General features: G+C 44.1%; 1 protein-coding gene across 3 annotated transcripts in view; it reads left to right on the top strand.

Annotated features, from left to right (window-relative positions):
* LOC146677006 (transcription factor COE3) overlaps nucleotides 1–17,995 on the top strand; it is a 146,889-nt gene that overhangs the window by 46,257 nt on the left and 82,637 nt on the right. The window lies entirely within an intron of this gene.

The following is a 17,995-nucleotide window of genomic DNA, read 5'->3' as shown; positions in this document are numbered from 1 at the left end:
ATAAAACGCTGCGCTGAGCTCAGCGAGCTGTGAAACATGGCGACTGTTTGATAAAGGTGAGCTAGCCAACATGGACGACGCTGTGCCAGAAAGCTGTGGCTAACAACGATGGACTAATTACCTCTAAATAAACAAAACTAGCATAATTTTCTTAACGATGTATCTGATATTGTTTAAATTTCATATTAATCTCGCTCGACAACCAAGAATCCTTGCAACTGACCCATCGTATTATTGTGATGCTTTGCATCTCTAAAGCACAACTTGTCCTGCAGTGGAAGAATTTTTGAGCAAAAAAAGTCTTAAAGACGTAAATGTTGCTGTGGAGGAAGGATCAAAGATGTGACTTTCACCCTGGAGACTGGGGTTTGTGTCCCTCAAAACCAGAAATAGATGTATGTATTTCTAGACTTGGAGCTTGTTATGTTTTCAGATTGGAAAAAAATTGTTTTTGGTGGAATTTGGTTTGTTAGATGTCTGTTAGGTCCCTTAAAATACAACATTCACCACATATTAAAAAGAATTTATGGCAGAAATGAGATGGTCAGTTCTCTACTGTTTTTACAGATTCTGCTTAAGTAAAGAATATCTTACATTTTTATTCAGAAAGTAAATTGTGAAAGTGGCAAATGAAAACCCCATGTAGTGGTGCGTTTAAGGACACCGACGTTTAAGAACTGATAGCTGAACGTTCAGCAGAAAAAGAAGCTTTAAAAAGAATAACGTGAAACTTTTTGTGAGGCGATTTTTATGCAAATTAGCCTGCAGGGAGGTAAGGTTAAGATCACATAAAATGTTTGCATGTATGAACCTCTTGCACATGTTGATGCAATCCAGCTGTGCTCTCTGTGCAGCTGTTGCTGGCATCAGTCGGATTTCTTTTGTTTCTTTCCTGCTTCTTCTGTTTTTTTGGCGTCTCACTTCTTTCTCACCTCTCGCTTCCGGCACGAGACGCCGCCGTGTGAATCGTTTAATCAACACCAGCAACAGCAAAATAACATTTACATGCTGCAGTACGAGTGCGAACTGGCGGCTGATCACAGGCTTCGGTTCGCGGCGTCTGCAGCTCTTTAAGACCTAAAGAGGTCCGGTAACGCTCCTTTTCTTTTATTCTTATCCATGAAAACTTACAGCTGGGAAACACTGACCCAAAAATGTGATTCAGTGCATGTCAATAAATTCATGCCCTCGGAAAAATACGTTTTTTTTTTTTTTTTTCTGATTTTAAAACAGCAGCCGTGATTCCTTAATTTATTTTTCATCCAATGCCACATTAAAAAAAAACAAACCCCACATCCAATCAGGCGCTCACAACTGCCAGCATCACAATCCTTTATTAACCCGGCGCTCGTCCTCACCGTCTAATCCCTCCGCCCTCGGTGTCCTTGGAGTCGGCGGCTGTCCGTCACAACGCCTGGCTGCAATTGGTCGGGTCGCAGTGGTGGGAGCCAGTGACCTCAGAAGAGGTCAGGGGGGAGGACGGAGGGGGGGAGGGGGGCCAGGACCAAGTCCATGTTGGCTCGTTAGAGAGGCCTTGGACCTCAGCCACACACATGCACACACACACAAATACAGGTGATACACACTTCCATAGTGTGTGAGCTCTGAGACACACATTTATAAGAGAAAACACACAAGTACACCCACAGTGACACTGACACACACACACACACTGCTGTGTCCTCTCACCTCAGACTCTGTGTGTGTATGTGTGTGTGTTTAAAGGCTTTGTCACCTCTCCGTGTGTTTTGTCACACATGTGAAGGACTCTAAATGTGTCCACCCAAACCTCAGGGTGAAATCTAAGTCCTGGTTCAGACTTCTGCATTGACTCTTTGCAGAGCCGATGATGTAACATATCTAAATGTCCGGCGCCATTGGCAGCGTTCTTGCTCGTGCGTGGCGTTACTCGTCTTGTGGTCATGTCCCGTTGTTTTATATCTCGAGCCAACCACGATACAAACAAAATAAAATCTTTGCTCTATGTTGTGGTCTGGTCTTTAGAAGATATTTTTCCTCCAAGTTTTTCCACTTTGTATATTCTGATACCTTCATCACCCTCCTTCCAGGAATTTGCTGCCACCTGTGAGTCCTAGAAGAATAGAATAATCCTTTAATTGTTCCACCAGGGGAAATTTGGTTGTAACAGCAGAAAAAAAGCACATGTACAAACAGAACAGGACACAGAACAGAAACAGCAAAAAAAAAAAAAGACATCATGGACAATAGTTACGAAAACAGAGTACAGATAAAAATGGGAAACCCAGGTTGTAGTGTGCAGACAGAGCAGGGTACTGGAAGATGTTTAAATAATTAAGAATATTTAGAATATTCAGAAAAAGTACAGATTGTGCATTGTACCTGTGCACAATCCTTAAATTGATGCTATGATTATCATTGCTCATTTCAAGGCGGTGATTTTTATTCTGTCACTAATAAATTCAAAAACTGCAGCGAATTTCCAGAGAAGTGCACGTCAGATTACAGTGTAGGGTTTCAGAGTGGTCTGCGGTGACGCACTGAAGCATTAAGTGCAGCCCTTCTAGAAGCAAGTTTTGACACTCAGCCTCTGGGCACTTACTTTGGACGGGGAGAGACCCTAAACTTCAAGGTCAGAGGTCACAAACAAATCGGGGTAACAAAACACTTTTATTGTAGGATCTTTACAATAAAAAAGAGCTTCAGTGGATTGTTGCTGTGATTTTCTTTTATGATGAATCAAGCTAATGTTAGCCAGCTAGCTGATAAACTTATCGGCCAACATTAGCCAGAATTCCAATTTCTTCTAATAAAGCCTATTTGAACCAAATAGGAATTTAACCAGTGGAATCTGAGCTTTATTTCTCCCAGTGAATGTTAGTATCTATCAGTATGTGCTGGAAAGTTAGCTTCCCATTCCTTGAATTACTGATTGTCTTCCAGTTCAGGTCACTTGGAGATTAAAAAGGTGGAAAAAGTGACTGGACACTCGCAGGTTCCTCTGATCTCAAAATCCTAAACTTATACTGTAATCACAGGATCCCAAATCTGTCACATCTGTTATTTTTAAAGTTAAAAAATCCAGTGAAAGGAGATTGTTTCACCCAGATCAGAAGTCCTGTGAAAATATCAGTCCTGTGTGAATCGGCATCGCTGATTTTGGTCTGTTCATTTCTTATGTTGGTTTTCTTCTGCCTTTTTCCCGAGGCTGTAATAGTTTTAACATTTTGGGTGCAAATCCCTGAGGTTCATGGAAATCTATTATTAGAAAGAGTGACTCCATTAGAAGAGCCAAAACTCGAAGGACGATGACATGGTGATCACAGATGCTGGTAGATTCACGTAAAACACACACGCTATCTTTTGCGAAACACAGACATGGACGTATAATTTCTAAATCACATGACGTCTCCTGGTTCTGTGACATCCTGACAAACTCTGGAAAATTATTTTCTATTTCCTGGATGTTTCTCTGCAGCCTGACCGCTTTAATTAGGACAGGACACTGATACTAGTCCACTAACCCAGGGAATACACGCACGCACACACACACACACATATGTGTGCAGACACACTGTCAGTCGTCTGCTGTGATTTACTGGAGCTTCGTTTGTCTCTGCATTTCAGCGCCTGTTAAAAAATGCAGGGATTTATTACTGTGACCCCCCCCCTAACACACACACACACACACCTTTCACTGGGGTGGTGGTGATGGTGCTTTAGTGTGTTTTTAGTGACCCATCATGCAAATGATGTAGCTACAGTAAAGCAGTTTAATGCTCAGAATCCACGTCTCACTGAAGTAAATCAAACGCTCCCACTCTTCTTGTTTTATGAGGAAACGTGTCTTTTCATGTTTTTTTCTTCGTTTGCTTTGTCTTCACGCCTTTCTCTCGACCTTTTGTCTCCCTTCATGCCTCCATCACCTGTGAATAAAGCAGGCGAACGCCTCCTGCCTGGACCTCCTCGCTGCTGGGTCACTGTAACGTTTCACTGCCTGCAGGTTTTTGTGTTCGTATTTGCTAAGTTTAAAAAGACAAGTTTGTGAAAAATGCATAAAAATATATTCTAATAAAGTCGGTAGACTGCTCCTTAAATCTGGTCTGAACCTGAAGCTCGGTGTCAGCTGTGTGTGTGTGTGTGTGAGTGAATATAAATGTGCGGTGATGCGCCTCTCAGAGGTCGCTTTGTTTCCTTCGTTTACGGTTAATGGGTGAATCCTGCCGAGGCAGCAGAAAGCGGCGCTGACGGATCGCCGTAACACCGCTGCTATTACACGCTAATATTGCAATTAGATGGGTGGCCAAGTTGCCCGAGCGGGGCAATAAATTGCCGTAGAGTGTCAAAATGTACGAGGAGGCCGGGCTCTAATTACCCAGAGCGCACCTCTTCACCCGCCCGCGCCTCTGTCCTCCCCCTCCTCTTCAACCGTTTGACCATCGCCCTCCCCCGTTAATGGTCGGGCCTTACATGGAGGTCGTGACCCCCCCCTCATCTGCACTTGTTCCTCTACAGCCATTTGCAGCTTTGATGTCATCTGTAGAGAGGTGAGTTTAGGGTGATGGAGAGCGACCTTTGACCTCCACAGAGGAAGAGGTGTTCTTTACAGCTCCATGACTTTGTCTTCTTCAGCTGATGTGCAGATGCACTCTTAGGAGCACAAACTCCTCCTCCTCCCCTTCCTCCTCCTCGCCTATCTGCCGAAATACCCAGAGTAATGAGTGAAAAGGTTCAGAATAAGCTTGGAGTTTTTTGTGGAAAGTGTTTTACTTCATCTGCGTGCCGACTGCTTTGAGAATTAATCATCATTTGCACAAAGAAACTCCTGCGCAGCATCTTTGTCTCACAGTTAAGATGCTTTCTCGTCTCACGGGAGCTGAAATCCCAGCAAGGCTGCGGTGAGGAGAGGAAGGCTTGATTTAAGGAGGTGCTTCAGGAGGAAACTAAAGGAATTAGTCAGACGTTGTAAAAGAGGCCACTCGTGCTGCTTTTACTGTTTTCTTTATTCACGTGACATCACGCTGCATGGTCACGGAGTCGGATCACATGGTTTTGCAGTCATATCTTCTCACTCTTGTGATGTCATTGATGAAGGAGGAGGAGCCATGAGCTGAATTCCTGAACACATAAAGACAGTTTGCTGTTCTTTAGTTTGGTTACAATCTCTTTGCTCCTATTGGTTGGCATCACCACATGATGATGAGTTGAGATGAAACCACTGAACGTTCTCAAAGTTTCAGTTCCTCCAACCCAAAATTTTCAAGTCACGCAGTCAGTTTGTGGGGACCAAAAAGACCAAAGTCTCATAACCTAAACCATCAAACTTCAGGATGACAGTCGGTGTGCTGTCCGCTGAAGTGATGGAAACACCAAAGAGTGCATTTTGGTGAATAATTCAGTCTGAACATCTCGCCACCTGCTGCAGCGTCTGACCACCATCTATATTTTACAACCCTATATTTTTGTGGTTTGTCAACCGCAAACACACAGACTTCCCTCAAATCCACGCCGAGCCCCACTGAGGTGCCGCCCTGGAAATCCAGCAAGTCCTAAAACAACTGAACTGAGCCTCACTGGGGGTATTTAATATATAATGTTTTTCCTCGGTTCCAAAATGCAGATGGGAGGTTTGAGCCAAAACCTACATTTCCCATAAGGCACCTTTGGCATTATCAGTTTCGGACATGCTGCAAAGTCCACCTCACATCTTTTTACATCGAGTAGCCTGCCGAACAAACATGAAGACTATGAGATGTGCAGTTTTTTTCTTTTACACCCTGGAAGTTCAGGAAATGTAATTAGCCGTCATTTCAGAACTACAGGAAGGAGTTAGCCTTCAAAATAAAATGCTATAATTTCAACTCTACACGTCGTCTAACACAACATCCATTGGTCTCCCTCAGTGACCACCTTAAACCCGTATGCATCCACCCTCACTCTGACCCTTATTTCCCAGAAATCCCTGCAGCAACCCCCGGGCCTTCCTCCCCCTTTCACGGACTCATCCTCTGTCTCACCCTATACCTCCCTCCATCTCTCGCTCTGCTTTCAATTCTGGCCTCGCCTGCTCAGTAATGTCCTGCTTTTATTGTAAATCTATACTCCTAATCTGGCCGGCTCCGATGGGCCTCGCTCGCCCGATCAATGCACTACAATTGCTGGGAAGGGTCCAGAGGGGCAGATAACTGACCCAACCCCCCTCCCCCCCGTGGAGTTAACCCTCCATTGGGTTCACCACACACACAGAGACGTGACTTTAAGCTTCATAGCTGCCATTTACTCTTCATCAAGGAGCAAATCTTTCCCCGAGGTTTAAAACACCAAACGTGGAATGATAAAATCCATCAGATTCCCAACACACTGGTTTATGTTTGCTTACATTGTCCTCAGCTCGCGTTTTTAATAGAAGAGCTTCGAAACACCAGGCAGCTACCTCAAAGTCCCACAACCTGCAATTCCTCTAATGTCCAGTAGAGGCTCCAGCAGTGAGTCAGCCCCATAGACTCCATTGTTTTGGTTGCTAATTTCCCCTCATGATAACACAGATTGACCCATAGATTGGAAACTATTGGACCCAACCTTATGGCCCCAACAAACTAACACTGAGAAACTGACAGACAGGGGGCAGCACTAAGTAGTTTAATTCAGTACTTGAAGTACTTTAATCTTCTGTACTTTTACTGCGATTTTAAAGTCTGTCGGAGTATTTTTTTATCGCTGTCTTGGAGCTTAAACTTGTGCACAGAATCTTCAGGGTTCCACTTTTTGAATTTGGACAGAAATGGAGAAAGAGGTCGGAGGTCAAGTATGAGTCCTGTTTTTAGCGTTGTGTTTACTTTATTTGGAATGACTCTGAGCGCTGTGATGGGATCTCACGAGTGACCTCTGCCTCTGTTTCCACAAACACGACGGCATCGCTCGCTTGTTTACAGCCGAGGAGCTGAGACCCAGTCTGAACCTCAGGGGAGCAGGGAGGAGGAGGGGAGGGGATGGGAAGTCTTCCTTATGCCCCCCCTCCCCCCTGTGTCCCTCAGAACCCCCACCAGCCCACCCACCTCCACCTGACGGGGTGTCTCCATTAAGCCCGGGGACCTGGCGGGGCCTGGGGGGGCCCTCGGGGCTCGGGCAGGTTTGACGTGATCCAGGCAGAAATGTTCAGTGGCCCAGGACGACCGCATTCATCTACCACAGGGGAGCGGTGAGGGCGGGTGGAGGTGTATGAAGGTCAGGTCTCCTGGTGAATGGTGGAGTTTCCACCGAAGTTAAGCAGTAAAACATGTGGAGCAGCTTTCATGACGTAGCTCGTAAAGTGTTTTTTTCTAGATTCTGCCTTCAAACTCAGTATTTCACTTTTGTTTCGTCTGTTTGAGTTTTTACGCCTTATCGCTTTATCATCCATGTCGCTGCACAGCTGCTGTCGTTCACCCTCTACAGTGCTGCTCAAAGGCAAATGAAGCTTCTTTATTTCCTGAAACTGATCCAGAAGCAGCTGAGGTGGCGGAAACACAGATCAGAACACCAGAGGACCTGGTGTCGCTCCAGTTCATCGATCTGGTTCCTTCACCCGACCGTCTCAGACCTGATTGAATAAATTCCAGAGGGAAAGATCCACGTTATGGGAATTAATGGAAGTTTCAGGTTTTGCTGTCATTAGTTTAAAAAACATTAAGAGATGAACGTAGGGTTGTTTTTCTAGCATCATCAAAAAAACTCTTCGCGCTCAGTCCGTCATGTGTTTTTGGGTAAATGATGAATGTTTGTCCCTGAAACAGTTGGATGTCTGGTCGCTGACAGCAGGTTTGGAGGCCTGGAGCCAGAGGTGGAGGTAGAGGACCGATATCTGATTTCCAGCTTCTTGTATAAAAACTACAGAATATTCTTTAAAAGAAATCAGCTGAGAGGTTTCACAAACATTAAGTTTTGATAGGTAAAAAACTTCATTCAAACCCAGGTACGACACCATGGACCGAATCTTAGAAAGCAAAGTTCTGTTCGTGGTATATCCAAAATTTGTGATGCTATTCTCTTTCCCCAGTATGATTTTTTTTTTTTAATTTTAGAGAAGGCAAAGATTGTTTCAGAAGCAAAGCAGGATGTTTTAGTTTAATATTTGTATTTTTGTCTGGCCAAGAAGACAGGAGCATCACTGGACGCAGGCTTGATTAACTCCTTAGCTGAAGATGGCCCCCGAAAAATGTCTAAAACCCCCAAACACGACAGCAGGGTCCTGAAATTTGGCATTAAGAAGCAAATGGTTCCCCTGGAAGTTCTTTGAGGTGGGAATTCTCACCTGAATGTTTTTGGAAATGTGAGTAAGTGAGGGGGAATGACCCGCCTGTGGGTAAAATTTACAGGAAAATTCGCATCACTGTGAAAGGAAAGCAGCACCGACTCCATCTCCACATCCCACCAGTCGATTCAGACCTTCAGCCCGCCATCAACTGGTTCCCACTTCCTGTTGACTCCTAATTGGATTGAGGAGTTAAGGCCAAATGTGATTACATCACCGCCTATGGGTTCGTTAGCCGCCTCAGTGTCAACATCCAGCGGTGCTCAGTTGGAAATGCCTCCAACTACCCAGGGCGGGGCACACACCAGGAGACCATGGGAACTTTGGGAGACATCCCCACCCACCAACACCCCACCTTGCTTCCCCCCACGCCAAATCCTCCTCCCAGCATGCACCTCACCCCCTCAAGGCAAATCACCTTGTTAATCTCAGCACACACTCAGGATGTTCGTGCTTACGGCCGCACGCAGGGATGGATATGTGTAACACACACACACACACACACACACACACACACACACACACACACACACACACACACACACACACACACACACACACAAGTGCAGTCCACGCTGAGTGATGTCAGAACCCCCCCACCCCTCACCCACTTCAGGTTTCAGTGTGAGAGAAAAGTTATCGATCTCTGTTCACTGATCCTCATGTTGACATCCAGCATCAGCACCAGCTGCTGCTGCTCTCGCAGCGGGGGGGTCGGCGCTGTGCTGGTGTAAACATGAGCCCCCCTCCCTTGCCTGTGCTATTAATGCACCAATCCCACTTCTTCTTCTTCTGGTGTTTGGGTTGAACTCTCAGAGCAGATGTGACACTGAGCTCAGCCTCACACTGCCAGATGTGAAGTTTTATCAAGTTTGTTGGTTCATTTCTTGTTTTATTTTGTTAACATTGGTCTTAGTGTTTCCTGTCAGTTTGACTGACAGAGTTTTACCCTCTGAGATATCTATAGGCCCCGCCCTGATTGGGCTTACCTGTTCCCGTGTATCTGCAGTTATTGTCCTCTCACTGCCCTGACTGTCCCATGTGCGCCGGCTCTTATCTCTCGTTTTCTGGTGCTGTCCTCGTGTGCAACCTTCTGTTATGTTCTTCTCACCGCCCGGTTCGCTGCGTTTGACCATCACCTGTTTTTCGGATTGAAGATTTGGATGTGCTGTGAGTCGGTGTACACCCAGCGTTACACCCATTTTTTGATAAAGTTTTTGGCCAAGATGTTTGGACGTCTTGTCTCGCATCAGAACGACACTCTGTGGCTGTTTCCCCTCTGAGTGAGGAAACAGTATTTATAGTTTTAGAACTTCCTGGAGGAGGTTTTAAATCAGAAATTTCAAATTAGTGTGTGAGCGGACAGAAATCCTCTATTTGATAACACTGCTCTTATTGTGAAACATCTGCTTGAGCGAGCACTGCTTAAAGTGCGACACATCTGGGTTTGTGCAACAAAAATTAAAGTAAAGTTTGTGTCTCCACCTCTCCAAGTTTGTAGCTCGTGCTTTGCTCCCCCCACATTAGGTGAAATCAGCTGATTGTGGTGCAAACGCGGGAAAAACAGCATGTTTGATGACTTTAAAGAACTTATATAAGCATCAATGTTTGTTTTATAGCTGTGACACACTAGAATTTTTAATATAATAGAGAATAATGAGTCACAGAAATGTGATTACATTAGGACATAGTAATCTTAATCTATGGGTGACACACACACGGAAACCGTAGCTCAGGATGCTGCACCTCGAAAGCTTCACTTTATTTCATGTGTGACGCTCGGCGGGGTTAAAGGAGGGCTGATGCGTCCTTCTTCACGTCAGGCTGCTGTTAGCATTCACAAGAACCCGCTCTGATTAGAAACGGCTCCTCTCTCTCCCTGTACCAGTCACTCTCAAGCTGACTCGCCCTTCTTCCTCCTGTTAATCACTCAAGTGTTTTTCCCAATTAAGAATGCACTGATAACCTTCCATCTCTCTCTCTCTCTCACACACACACACACACACACACACACACACACACACACACACACACACACACACACACACACACACACACACCAGTTTAATCAGGAGTATGAGCGCGGTGTGGCTAATTAAGGACGACCATCCGTGGGCTTCTGCTTCGCCAGCAGATGTGGGGGAGGGGAGTGTGTTGTGTGTGTGTGTATTCTCTATCCAGTGGCAGCCATGTTAGCCTACATTTGTGTGGGTGATCACTGGTTAGCAGTCGAGAACTTTTCAGGTGGTGTAATTTCTGTAACATGAAGGTAGAAACTGAGGGGAGGGAGTGGAGGGGGTCCCAGTATATCCCACTATATCCCAGTATATCATAGTTTACAGTTGATATTTCAGGCACGACGTTACGGCTATAATATTCCACTTCCCTCTTATTTCCGAGCTTTGAAATGAAACTAAAGGCTCCGTAAATCGTTCGTTATTTCCTGTTGGTAAAGCTTCATTTAGGGAAATGTGAAAGCCTGACTTACCTGATACTGCAGGCTTGCCTTAGTTGGTATTATATTCAGGTTGATCTTGAGTGAGGAGTCAGAATAAACTGATGATCTGGTTCTGATGGCTCATCTGGCAATGACTTCCACCACCTCCAAGTCTGAGGTCACGGTGCTCGGAGGTGGCGGAGGGTGGAGTTCCCACTCTGGGTCAGCTGAGCTGATCTAACTTCCTGCCTTCATATATGGATCTGACATCTTTATTTGTTCAGATGATTCACATCATCTTAATGCGACATTTCATGTACAATGCACACAATCAAAGGTGCTGTTGCTCTGATTTGGACTCACCGTGCCCTGGTCTACTGAAGACTGTTTGTTTGCTCCTGCTTTAGCGTTAGCATGCTGTAGCTGTGGCACCAGGAGTCTGCTGGGTTTCAAAATGAAGAAGACTCGGGGGAACTTTGCTGAAGGCTTTGATTAATCAGTGAAGTAAGTGTAAGATCAATGCACACCTGCAGCCAAATGTGCACGCTGAAGGAAAAGTCAGCCTCAAACCAGAGTTTCCAAAGTCTCATTTCAGTCACAAAACCCCTAAATATTAAGGTAGTTCATGGAGGTACGCACAGATATGCTACGTTACGTCGTTACTCCTCTAGAAGGACGTCCCATTTCAAGGAGACATTTATTAAACCTTTATTAATTAAAACAATATAGTTTAGGTCTTAAAAAGGGGTTCAAATCTAATTTTGAAATCATTTTAGATGAAACTTTAATTTTAGAAAACAGGAAGAAAAAAAACACTAAAAATCTTTATTCTGAGAGTTTGAGCACATTTAACCTCAGGAACATAGAAACACAACCTGAAGCACAAACACAGCTCGTCTGTGTGCAGATAAATAAATAAAGCTGTGTGTGTGTGTGTGTGTGTGTGTGTGTGTGTGTGTGTGTGTGTGTGTGTGTGTGTGTGTGTGTGTGTGTGTGTATGTGTGTGTGTGTGTGTGAAGAGTGAAATGTGAGGCGGGCGAGTCCAGACACGACAGCAGGAAGAGAGAGCTGGAGGGGAGGGTGAGGAAAACAAGGGGGAGGGAGGAGGTGTAGATGGACAGGTGGGGAGGGGTGGGGGTGATGGAGGGGTGAGAATGAGACAGTTGTGGGTGAGACGGAGGAAGAGAAAGAGAAGGAGGGCAGATTAAGAGGGTATTGATTTCTATATAAAGATGGAGGGATGTGATATGGGGGGAGGTGGGGGAGTCAGAGGGGGGAGTCGCAGGGGGAGAGGAGGTTGCCGGGGAGGAGAGACGAAGGTTCGGGTTACATAACGACCCAAACGTCTGTCTGTCTGTGCGGTGCCCGTTTTTAACTCAAGGTCCACCAGAGCTCTCAAACACACAATGAAACGACAACATTAATAATACCTGTAACAATGATGATAATAATAACAGGAACATAATATTAATAATAACAATAAGATAAAATATCATTAAAAAGCATGAAAATCCCCCAATAATGTTTTAAATGGTTTTAAAAATGTTAAAGTTTTGATGTCTGAAAAATAATTTTCAATTATTTAAAATAAAAATCTTGATAATAATTTGGAAAAAACTGAATAAGAAATATTTAATTATTTTTATATTAATCAGAAATAATCCAAAACTTAACATTAAATATAACAAATAATTCCAGAAATAGCATAGGAAAAATTCCAGGTAATAAACCCCACAAACTAACAAATAATGATAATTGAAAAAAAATAACAGAAATAATAATAAATAAAAACCCAGAAAACAAATAAATTATAAACCACTAATATTCCAGAAACAAATAATTCATAAATTATGCAGAAATGATCTGGTGAATAAGCAAAAACCTGCAGAAATCCAGAAACAATCCAAATACAGTGTTTATCAGAAGTATAACAAAAAATAAAATTAACAATAAAGACCCAGAAATAATTCAAAAACAAACCAGAGTTAACAGAGATGCCTAAAAAAACTAAAAGAATCTTGAAATTAACCACTAAATGTACCAGAAATAATACAGTAACCTTAAAATTAATCTGAAAACAAAATGGACATTACTGGAAAAGTAAACAATAATCTAAGTGAAAAACAAACAAAAACACTAGCAGCAAATAATCCAGAGATTAATCCAAAAACAAAGAAGCTATCAAAGGAAAGTTTAAGGTGGAATTAATGTGACACGATCACATTCTGAACACTTGTTTAGGGAATAAACCAGATTTCTGTTTCCAATATAAACCTCCGATCGATATGATCAACACAATCGTGAAAACCGCAGATTAGCAAACACGCAAAGAGCTGCAAAAACGCACGAAATCTGAAAAATCTGACTTCTGCATGGAGTGAAAACAGAGTTTCTTCTTCTGCTCGATGGATGTGATAAGCCAAATAATAAAGGTCATGTGAAGGTCACATGATCCATTTCAGGGTCCAGTAACAGTTTGTAGTTAATGTGAAGTTTCCAAAGACGTTCAAGCATTTAAACAAAAACTTGAGTCACACACGTGCACTCAGGTAAACACACAAACACAGTGACACACACACTGTGACACACACACAGTTACACACACACAGACACACACATCTTCAGCTCCTCTTTTCTCGCTGTTACAAACTGTTGCCAAACAAGCAGCTCCACTTTTTCCTTTTTTTTCAGTGAGAGCGTGAAAACAATCGAGCAGCTGAGCTGAGCTGCATCCTGCTGCTACACACACACACACACACACACACACACACACACACACACACACACACACACACACACACACACACACACACACACACACACACACAGTGCAGCTCACTCACCCACAGCACAAATCAATACCAATTTATAATTCAGGATTGCTGGAGTTTGGGTTTTAGGGCAGCCTGGCTTCCAGCCTTCATAAATATTACAGTGTTATTGACTTGATCTCAATGAATTGGAGATTTTCTTCTTCTGCGTTTTTTTTCTTCTTCTTCTTCATTGCAACGTCCCGCTCCCCACTCCTGCCTCCCCTTCACTCTCTCTCCTCCTCCCTATTTTATTCCTTTTGGGCGATTCTGAGGAATAAAGTCTTCTTTATTTATTCCCTACAAGTTGGATAGCTAACAGGAGATAACATGGTGGCTGATAGTCCCCCACCCCCCCACACCCCATCACTCCCCTAACCATCACTGTAACACACAGACACACACCTGAACACACACACACTCGATAAGAGAACATTTCTTCTCTGACTGAACAAAGACGCCATCGTGTTGAACATTAATCATCAAAATCTATGTGTGTGTGTGTGTGTGTGTGTGTGTGTGTGTGGCTGTGTTTGAAAGACACAAAATTGTGAACACACACACTCTGCATATATCAAGATCAGTTTGATCCAATTTGAGTGATTGATTGATTTTATGACCAAAATCTGCAAATCTGTAAAAACTCACTCGTTAACATGAAAGATGCACATGCACACACAAACACAAAATACACACACACACACACTCCTTTGTACTGATTTTACTGATCAATTGATTGATTATTTACAGATTTCCATCATATGATCACTTGTACACACACACACACACACACACACACACACACACACACACACACACACACACACACACACACACACACACACACACACACAAACAAAGCTATAATGATATTTTCTGTTGTTTGTTTTCAGGGTAGTTTGAAGACAGGATTTACCCAGAATCCTCTCTTCCTCTCCTTCCACCTCCTCTTCCTCTCCTCTACCCTCACTCCCTCCTCCCCCCTCCATACAGTAAAGATGGACGTATTGATTTTCCTCCTGACCACCAGCACAGTTTTCTTATTTTTCTCTCAGCTGATCCGCTGGCAGACAGACACTAACGACACACACTAACAGTGTGTGTGTGTGTGTGTGTGTGTGTGTGTGTGTGTGTGTGTGTGTGTGTGTGTGTGTGTGTGTGTGTGTGTGTTGATTTGCCGAGCTGTTTGAAGCAGGATACCAAAGATTTTCCTCAGAATCCATTTAAAACATCTCCAGTCAATCGGAAGCCTTAAAAAAACCACTTGTAACCATGTAACATGTTATTTACAATGAACACATTGAAAACAGACAACAAAATATCCAAATAAATATGTACATGAATAAATAATGTAGTTGAACTCATGGGTCACATGACCTTTATTGATCTCTGAATGAAGGAGCAGAGTTTTAAAAGGAGTCAAAGGCTGCTTTTTGGTAATGCATACAGAAGAGAGAGACAGAGACTCTGAAGAACGCCTTTAATCTGTGTGTAGTGCGTTTTTACTTATTTAGCATTTAGTAATGAAATGTAAACAGAATAAATTATTTCTTTAAGGTGGCTGAATGGCTAAAAGTGACGTCAGTGAAAACTTGCAGTTCCTCTAATGTCCACTAGAGGCTCCAGCAGGGGCGAATTTTTTCACACACCTGTTTTCATGCAGAGGCGTGGTTATCTGACTAACAGGCGGCTGTAGCTGCTAGCTGTCTGCTAGTCTTCACTCAAACTGGATCTCAGCGCCGCGTTGGTGCTGTTGGAGCCTTTTAAAGACTTTTATCTCACCAATAATAATACGGCTGCTGTGAGGTTGCACTAAGTAGCTGATATCTGTCACTGTGTGATGCACCCATACCTCATCACTCCACCTTCTCATCCAGATGTGGTTACTCTTGGCTCCAGAAGGCCAGCATGGCTGCACAGACATTTACACTGAGGCTTCAGAGCCAGCGTGGTGGTGGTGCTCGTCTTTCCTCTTTCATCCACTCCCTGCTTCTCCTAAATCCACGTTAGCACGCAGAGTTGGCGTCCGCTCTTACGTTGGTCATTGTTTTTCCTTCCTGGCAGAGGTCGCAGGTAGTTGTCCAAAGCTGAAGCATGTTTTACTGGGATGGTCACCATAAATGAAAGCTGTACTGGTAAAGGGTTCTCAGCTGATCTTCATTGTCACTTTTACTTCCGGTCTTTTTTAGTGTTCCCACGTTTGTAATTCTCACCTGTGTTGAATTGTCCAGTCAGTCCAGCTTGCTCTGTCAGTTTTTCCAGCCGTTTCCTTGTGGACCTTCATTTCTGGAGTTTCTGATGTTTTCTTTGTACTTTTTAGTCTTCTGTTTCTTCGTGTATGACTTTTCAGAGTGTTAGGGGTTGTTGTCCTTTGCCTGCATCATTTCACTGAGCGTCTGTGCATGCCCAGATTAAACGCTGGTTCGCTTTGTCTGCAACAAATATGTTATTTTCTGTAGTTGGAGGTTGTTTGATTTGAGTGTTTGATTGTTGGGGTTTGTCTGTCATGTTTTGTACGCTGCATCTTAGGTCAGAATTTTGATCTTCCTGGTAAATTTATGTTAATACACAAACTTACAATTAAGGACCCAGTTGCAGATAATTCAGTGTAAACTTGATCAGATGTTATTGTTGTTCTTGTTGGTGTCTGAACTGTGGTGCTATAAAAGCTGGAGCCCTGCAGGTCGGCGTGCGAGTTGATACTGATTCTGTTGCCTCTTGTTTGTCCGACTCTGTCTTTCTTACCTCTGCAGGCTGTGAGCTTACAGAGCTGAAAGCCTCTGTTGGATTTTCCTCCTTCAGCAGGTTTTCTGATGTCGGTACTGTCAGAGCTGAGATCTCAAAATACAACACCTTTCCTTTCCTTTCCTGCTCACTTTGTGGGGAATTTGCACTCCTGTGCTGCAGGAGGTGAAATAAAGGGGGTCTCTGCATGCATGAACAGCTAAAGATGACGATGCTCATGCATGAAATTCCTACGAGGGTTACGATTTCTGAAACAGAAACACTTTATAAACATGACGTTAGCAGCCTCTGTTCACTTTCAGTTTAATCATTGCTTAATGTAATTAGGCTTACACTCGTAGGGCCAAATATGGTGCAGCATCACTTCCTGTTTAATCAGGTAATGAAGAGATTTTCTGTAAAACTGATTAGGAGCTCGGAGTTCAGAGTTCAATAAATTTACTCAAACTTCTTCTCATTCTTTCATTTCTTGCTCAGCTGATTGATTGATTGATGGATCAGACAGTTGGAGAAAACCTTGTTAATACTGCAGTGTTTGTTGTCTCACCTGGCCTGAGACCCGTGTTCACCTGCCACGTCGATAAAGTTTGTTTTTGAATAGATGAAGCCTGAATAAAACCCGCTGGTGCACGCCGGCACCATTCCTCCTGCTCTGCCCTTTTGGCTGATCATCTGCTGCAGGATAATCATGACTGAAATATTGAAGCGGCGTTGTTTTGGAGGCGAACTGAAATTTGGCAGCGCAATGCAGGAGGAGGGGGAGGAGGGAGTCGTGGGGGAGAGGGGGGAGTTCATCCTCCGCCTGCCCGCAGTCGTCTTCCTTCAGCCCCGCAGTAAAACCCCTCTTAGTGGGTAGTGCCATCTGGCCGGGGCCCCTGGCGGAGGCGTAACGGGGCCTAAAAAACTCGGGGTCGCGATGCTTTACTGCCCAAGCTTGCCGCCTGCAGATGGCAGCGGGCGTGCCGCTGGAAAACGCCAAGGTCGCGACGGCATGTGGCGCGGTGGAAGGGAGAGCTAAATGGCAGTGGGGACGGTGGGGGGGTAAGGAGGAGGGAGGATGGAGGGGAGGAGGCGCCGCTGGAGCCATAGCAACATCAGGGCCGTGCTATGCTACATTAAAGAGCAGTGCTAGCTCGCCATATGGGAGGGCTACTGCTATCAAAGCTAATAGCTATGTTAGCTTAATGCACACACACACACACACACACACACACACACACACACACACACACACACACACACACACACATGCAGGAGTTCAGGCTGATACAAAACAAACTTTATGTGTGTGTGTTTTACCACACGCACACACACACGGTCTCACAGTGAGGTGGCAGCTGGTGGAGTGAAAAGCCTCCCAGTACAAAGGAATTTAATAAGAGAACAGCTGAATGAGGCAGACAGACAGACAGACAGACAGAGAGGCGGACAGACGGACGTCTTCCCCCCACATATGACGCACTGCACCACCGACCCGTCTGTCTGTCTGTCTGTCTTGTAACTGCGTTGACCTCATTATGTGAAACTTTGAGCATGTTTCATACGAACATGCACAACAGGATGTAAATCCAGGATTTTAGATGCGCGTTCCTGCATAGATGAAGAACAGAAGTTTTGGTAAAGTAGAAGGAAGAGAAGAAGTGAATCCTTAAATACTTTGACCGAAGCTCGTAACTGTGGGCATCACAAACTAAAAACCAAAGCAAACTAATAATAATTAAGAAAAATCATTAC

Source organism: Rhamphochromis longiceps, linkage group LG2, assembly GCF_057381845.1.
Source record: "Rhamphochromis longiceps isolate RC_006_pf linkage group LG2, R_longiceps_female_GT1.1, whole genome shotgun sequence".
Classification (NCBI taxonomy): Eukaryota; Metazoa; Chordata; class Actinopteri; order Cichliformes; family Cichlidae; genus Rhamphochromis; species Rhamphochromis longiceps.
Note: the sequence above shows the minus strand (reverse complement) of the source record. Positions and strands in the feature narration are given on the sequence as shown.